This window comes from Microcaecilia unicolor, chromosome 2, assembly GCF_901765095.1.
Source record: "Microcaecilia unicolor chromosome 2, aMicUni1.1, whole genome shotgun sequence".
In the NCBI taxonomy this organism is placed as follows: domain Eukaryota; kingdom Metazoa; phylum Chordata; class Amphibia; order Gymnophiona; family Siphonopidae; genus Microcaecilia; species Microcaecilia unicolor.
This window is the reverse complement of record NC_044032.1, coordinates 615,300,113-615,307,513: the sequence shown is the minus strand read 5'-3', so window position 1 is coordinate 615,307,513 and position 7,401 is coordinate 615,300,113. Positions and strand designations below refer to the sequence as shown.

Below are 7,401 nucleotides of genomic sequence, written 5' to 3'. Positions count from 1 at the left end.
ATTGATATGTTGTGAGCCAATCTGCCACTTTATCCAGACAGATTTGTAGCGGTGTAAGATCCATATTAGATGGTTTAACATAATGAATAAGAAGAAAATCGTCCGCATAAGAATAAAAACTAATACCCATTGTTTGAATGAGAAGTGCCAAGGGACTGACATACAGATTAAACAGTAATGGGGACAGGACCGATCCCTGTGGAACCCCACATGGTAGATTGTATATTGTAGAGGACGATTGCTGCTGAACTACTTTAAATGAACGTTCGGTAAGAAAAGATATAAACCATTTCATAATTGTCCCTGAAAGACCAATCTCACCTAATCTGTCAAGAAGTAGTTTATGATTAATTACATCAAAAGCTGCAGATAGATCAAGTGAAACAACCAAGGCAATATAGCCATGCTCTAGTTTTGCATGAATCTCACTTAACAGCGAAGTCAGGATAGTCTCTGTGCTATGGCCTTTCCTAAAGCCCGATTGTCTAGGATGTAGCAAATTTTTGGAATCCACATAAGTTTGCAATTGTCTGAACACTATTGTCTCTATCAATTTGGATAGGAACGGAAGATTAGAAACTGGTCTATAATTGTTGGGTGTTATAGGATCTAATGAGGGCTTCTTCAGAATAGGTAATCCAGGTACAGGCAAAGTCAGCAACGAGGGACCATTAGATAAGAAGCAGACTACAGAGTTAGAAACACCTACCGAAGTAGAAGCTGAAGCATGGTCCAGGGAGAGCTCAGCTGATAAAGTGCTGGCATCTGACATCAGCAGGGATAAGGGGCACAGCCATAGGACAAGAGCAGGGGAAGCAAGAACCAGACCAATAGAAGCAAGGAAAGCCAGGCAGAGGAAGAGCAGACCCAGGTGGGTGGAAGCAAAGCAATCAAGGAGCCTGGATGCCAGGCAGAGAGAGCAGAAACAGGTGTATGGAAGCAAAGCAATTAAGGAGCCTGCAACCACTGCTCTCTGAACAAACCCAGAGAGGACTACACACACATGCTCAGGCAGTGCCAGTCAAGTGTGCGTGTCGACAGGACCCCGCGCAGCCCGAGGACACTGCTTGCATTGAGGTAGGGGACATGTCAGGTGCCACCATTTATAAAGACATAGATTTTACAAATTTTAGACATGCTAGATAATGATTGTCATTAGTCTCAAAACTTAATTTGTATATTTTTGAGTATTATTTTAGGATCATACTGGATTTAGCATGTATATTTGAACTCTCCAAATGTTGTGTTTTTTTTCTGTGCATATTTGAACTCTCAGAAGATTTTAACCTGTCGTTAAAATCGTGTATAGTACCTGAAGATTGGAGGGTGGCCAATGTAATGCCAGTTTTTAAAAAAGGTTCCACAGGTGACTGGATAAAATAGTGGAAATCATTATAAAGAATAAAATTACAGAACACATAGATAAACATGGTTTAATGGGACAAAGTCAGCATGGATTCAGCCAAGGGAAGTACCTTGTTGCCAAAGGATGTGGTAACAGCGGTTAGCATGTCTGGTTTAAAAAAAGGTTTGGACAAGTTCCTGGAGGAAAAGTCCATAGTCTGCTATTGAGACAGATACGGGGAAGCACTGCTTCCCTGGGATTGGCAGCATGGAATGCTGCTACAATTTGGGTTTCTGTCAGGTATTCGTGACCTGGATTGGCTACTGCAGGAAGCAGGATACTGGGCTAGATGGACCATTGGTCTGATCCAGTATAGCTATTCTTATGTTCAGGTTTTTTGCCTCATCATGAATCACAGTCAAAAGATTTCACACAGGTAGGGTGGGACTTTGATTTTATTTCTTGTACTGTGGGCTGAAGAGAACCTGTTTCTGTTGGGCTGTGGTGCCAATACTTCATTTGCAGCAAGCTATTCACCTTTATTTCCTTGCATGATAAAAGACAGAATGAGACAACTGAGGCAGAATTGTTTTTTAAAAGAGGAAGTCTTAATTCCAGTAACAAACATCCTGCACTTTGACAGCCTCCTCCTGCTCCTTTGAACTTCTAAGTCAATCAAAACAAATCTATGGAAGCTTTAGTGTGATGAGTTTTTCCTTGCTCTTTATCCAGAGATTTTCTCCATGTTAAACTCTGTTCCTCCTCCTAACTGGAGATGGTGAGTACATCAAAATGTAGATGGTGCAACAAACACTAATTCCTCTCAATGTGCTCTTCCTCAGCTTCCCCCCCCCCCCCCCCCTCCCATCTTCCCACCACCAGCTAGTCCCATTTCCACCTGCCCTCCTGCATAGCCCTCTCCCTGTAAGGACTTTCTTCTTGTAGGGGGTCTTTCACTAAAGCTTAGCTCGAGTTATCTGCAGCAGGGCCCATTTTATTCCTATGGGACTTGCTGCAGATAACTCGAGCTAAGCTTTAATAAAAGGCCCCCTTACTTTTTTATCTCTCTGATTTCTTTGTTTTTTTTGGTAATCAATAGAAATAAAACAAAATAAAACATGAAAAAGAAAATAAGATGATACCTTTTTTATTGGGCATAACTTAATACATTTCTTGATTAGCTTTCGAAGGTTGCCCTTCTTCGTCATTTCTTGATTAGCTTTCGAAGGTTGCCCTTCTTCATCAGATTGGAAATAAGCAAATGTTGGTAGATGACAGTATATCTAAGTGAACCATCAAAGCATTTCAGTGGCAGTCTAACAGGATGGGGGTAGATTGGTTTGGTTTTTTTTAGTAATGTGATTGCACCATATATGCTACATCTGGCCACTAGATGTCACCATTGTGTGGTGGCTGAGACGCCTCTTTCTCTGTGGGTGCCATGAGGAATGTAATTTAACCCAGCAGTCCTACAGGTGTATGGTAATGCTGTGCAGTGTGTTCATCCTTTGTATATTAAAATTGAAAAAAAAAATCACCTCACCTCTTTCTTCCCCTTTCCTTGCTCTCTATTTCTCTTCAGGGCATGATGAAACAAACAGTGTGCACTCCAGAGACATTCTGCCATTTCTTATCTAGCAAGCTCTGCTCTGCTACATGAAATGCTCTGTTTTCATAAAATAATTTAACAAGGATTCCTGACAACTCCTGAGAGCCCCCTGCAGAACATCACTGTGAACTGGCTGTCAAAGTGCTGTTTTAACTGGGAAACCTACAGCCTCTGGAGAAAGGAAATACTACTACTTCAGGCAAGGCCACTGTAGGGCAGAACTGTAACAATGCAAACGAGACCAGAACAAGGACAGTACCAGAATTTTGCAGACTCACAGCTCCAACTTGGGCCTTGTTTCCTAATGCTAACTTCTGCAGAAAATCATAAACTGTTTATATCTGGGGAAATTTTAAATAACATAGTAGATGACGGCAGAAAACGACCTGCATGGTCCATCTAGTCTGCCCAAGATAAACTCATATCTTGAATTTGTACCTGTCTTTTTCAGGGCACAGACCGTATAAGTCTGCCCAGCAGTATTTCCCGCCTCCCAACCACCAGTCCCGTCTCCCATCACCGGCTCTGGTACAGACCGTATAAGTCTGCCCTCCCCTATCCTAGCCTCCCAACCACCAACCCCACACGAAGGTAAAAGGTATGTGCGTATTCTCTTGGAGGAGCGGAGGAGTAGCCTAGTGGTTAGTGCAGTGGACTTTGATCCTGGGGAACTGAGTTCAATTCCCACTGCAGCTCCTTGTGACTCTGGGCAAGTCACTTAACCCTCCATTGCCCCAGGTACAAAATAAGTACCTGAATATATGTAAACTCTTTGAATGTAGTTGCAAAAACCTCAGAAAGGCGGTATATCAATTCCCATTTCCCTTTCCCTATTTCAGATTCTAAATGGAATGTTGCTACTATTGGAGATTCTACATGGAATGTTGCTATTCCACTAGCAACATTCCATGTAGAAGCCTGCCCTTGCAGATCAGCAACGCGGCAGTGCAGGCTTCTGTTTCTGTGAGTCTGACGTCCTGCTCGTATGTGCAGGACGTCAGACTCACAGAAACAAAAGCCTGCACAGCCACATTGCTGATCTGCAAGGCAAGCTTCTACATGGAATGCTGCTAGTGGAGGAGTAGCCTAGTGGTTAGTGCAGTGGACTTTGAGCCTGGGGAACTGAGTTCAATTCCCACTGCAGCTCCTTGTGACTCTGGGCAAGTCACTTAACCCTCCATTGCCCCAGGTACAAAATAAGTACCTGAATATATGTAAACACTTTGAATGTAGTTGCAAAAACCTCAGAAAGGCGGTATATCAAGTCCCATTTCCCTTTCCCTATTTCAGATTCTAAATGGAATGTTGCTACTATCTAAGATTCTACATGGAATGTTGCTATTCCACTAGCAACATTCCATGTAGAAGTAGAAGCCTGCCCTTGCAGATCAGCAACGCAGCAGTGCAGGCTTCTGTTTCTGTGAGTCTGACGTCCTGCTCGTACGTGCAGGACGTCAGACTCACAGAAACAGAAGCCTGCACAGCCACATTGCTGATCTGCAAGGCAAGCTTCTACATGGAATGCTGCTAGTGGAGGAGTAGCCTAGTGGTTAGTGCAGTGGACTTTGAGCCTGGGGAACTGAGTTCAATTCCCACTGCAGCTCCTTGTGACTCTGGGCAAGTCACTTAACCCTCCATTGCCCCTGGTACAAAATAAGTACCTGAATATATGTAAACCGCTTTGAATGTAGTTGCAAAAACCTCAGAAAGGCAGTATATCAAGCCCCATTTCCCTTTGTGCAGACATTCCTGCATTCTCAAAAGAGGAGGTATATGTGTATTTCTGCTTTGAAAACTACTCCAGGATAAATTTACTTTTGTACCTGCTTTTTGAGATGCGCAAATTTCTCAGTTAAATTTTGCAGATGCCAGATTTTCAAAACTGTGTTCATCCATTCAAACCCTTCTCCAATCCTACCTTGGGGAGTATCTCTTCAAAGAGCAGGTAAACTTACAGGTATACAGATGTACGTGTAACCCTGTGTTAGTTTGGGAACTATGATAGAGGGGTCCTTTTACAAAGGCGCACTGAAAAATGGCTTGCAGTAGTGTAGGCGCGGGTTTTGGGCACACGCCAATCCATTTTTTAGCACACCTGTAAAAAAAGGCCTTTTTTTTGCCGAAAATGGATGTGCGGCAAAATCAAAATTGCCGCGTGTCCATTTTGGGTCTGAGATCTTACCGCCAGCCATTGAACTAGCAGTGAAGAATCCGGGCGGTAATGACGTACACGCATCAAATGCCACTTGGCGCGTGTCTGTTACGCACGCCCGAAAATAAAAAACTATTTTTTCAGATGAGCGTATTGGATGCACACCAAAAATGAAATTACCGCATGAGCCACATGGTAGTCGGGCAGTAACTCCATTTAGGCGCACATTCAGCGCACGTAGACGCTTACGCAGCTTAGTAAAAGAGCCCCAGAGTGAGCCCTGGACAGCAAGTCACTGGGGAAGTGATTGGAGGATCTGGGAGGAGCTCACTGGTTATAAATAGGAAGTCTTTAGAGGGAAGGCTGTCCTTGGTTGCCTGAGGTTTAAGCTGCCTATAGCCCCCCTATCAAGTGACCCATTGTAATTAAGGGGGGGGGGCCTTGAGGTGCCTTGTCCAGAGGATTGGATTCATGGGCAGTAAGCTGTCGAGTTTGCATCTGTCATTTGAGGAGACAGAACCTCGGGCGGATTTGGGGAGTCCGACCTGTAACTGGGGCTTGGGTAGGATGCAATCCACCCGTGGCTGAAGCGAGACCTTCAAGGAGTATCCTGTAGGAAAATACAGTCATAAGGAGTCCAGCCCTGATGGTACTGAAGTGCATCGGGAGAGTGACATCTGCCCTGGGCTAGATCAGGCTACAGGACAGGCATAAGGGTTTTGCACATGTGTTAACCAAGAAAAGATTATTGCTGTGATCATCTTGAAAGCATACATGATTTCAACCATACTGTATCATAAGTACATAAGTAATGCCACACTGGGAAAAGACCAAGGGTCCATCGAGTCCAGCATCCTGTCCACGACAGCGGCCAATCCAGGCCAAGGGCACCTGGCGAGCTTCCCAAACGTACAAACATTTTATACATGTTATTCCTGGAATTGTGGATTTTTCTCAAGTCCATTTAGTAGTGGTTTATGGACTTGTCCTTTATGAAACCGTCTAACCCCTTTTTAAACTCTGCTAAGCTAACTGCCTTCACCACGTTCTCCGTCAACGAATTCCAGAGTTTAATTATGCGTTGGGTGAAGAAAAATTTTCTCTGATTTGTTTTAAATTTACTACACTGTAGTTTCATCGCATGCCCCCTAGTCCTAGTATTTTTGGAAAGCATGAACAGACGCTTCACATCCACCTGTTCCACTCCACTCATTATTTTATATACCTCTATCATGTCTCCCCTCAGCCGTCTCTTCTCCAAGTTGAAAAGCCCTAGCCTCCTTAGTCTTAGCGGGAAGTCGTCCCATTCCCGCTATCATTTTAGTCGCCCTTCGCTGCACCTTTTCCAATTCTTTCTTGAGACGCAGCAACCAGAATTGAACACAATACTCAAGATGCCGTCGCACCATGGAGCGATATAACTGCATTATAACATCCTCACACCTGTTTTCCATACTTTTCCTAATAATACCCAACATTCTATTCGCTTTCCGAGCCGCAGCAGCACACTGAGCAGAAGGTTTCAGTGTATTATCGACGACGACACCCAGATCCCTTTCTTGGTCCATAACTCCTAACGTGAAACCTTGCATGACGTAGCTATAATTCGGGTTCATTTTTCCCACATGCATCACTTTGCACTTGCTCACATTAAACGTCATCTGCCATTTAGGCACCCCAGTCTCCCAGTCTCGTAAGGTCCTCTTGTAATTTTTCACAATCCTCCCTCGATTTAACCACTTAGAATAACTTTGTGTCATCAGATTTAATTACCTCACTAGTTACTCCCATCTCTAGGTCATTTATAAATATGTTAAAAAGCAGCGGTCCTAGCACAGACCCCTGAGGAACCCCACTAACTACCCTTCTCCATTGCGAATACTGCCCATTTAACCCCACTCTCTGTTTCCTATCTTTCAACCAGATTTTAATCCACAGCTATTCAGTTTTAATAAATGTTCCAACCGTTCTTGATCCTCCAGAGTGTCGTGAGGTTCCTGACTATGAAAGCTGATGGGACCTGGACCTAAGTAAGTGTCTCTTGACCCCAGTGTGAGCTCTGGACCAGCACAGCTCCTAGCTGACCAAGAAAGACTGGTAGTAAGTAGTGAATGGCCTGAGAGTATAGTGTGACTGTTGAACCTGAAACAGTTAGGAAAAGAGCATTATCTCCTTGTGGTCTGGGTCCAGAGCCAGACCTGACATTTTGGGTTGGTTTTTTTTTGTGTGGGGGAGAATTACATAAGTATTGCTATACTGGTACAGACTGCCGAAGGTCCATCAAGCCCTGCATCC

General features: G+C 43.9%; 1 long non-coding RNA gene across 1 annotated transcript; it reads left to right on the top strand.

Annotated features, from left to right (window-relative positions):
- Positions 1–219: 219 nt before the first annotated feature.
- LOC115462727 lies at positions 220–4,970 on the top strand. The gene is made up of 3 exons (XR_003940934.1): positions 220–339; positions 577–582; positions 4,960–4,970. It is a non-coding gene; the product is annotated as an uncharacterized LOC115462727 (long non-coding RNA).
- Positions 4,971–7,401: the final 2,431 nt, after the last annotated feature.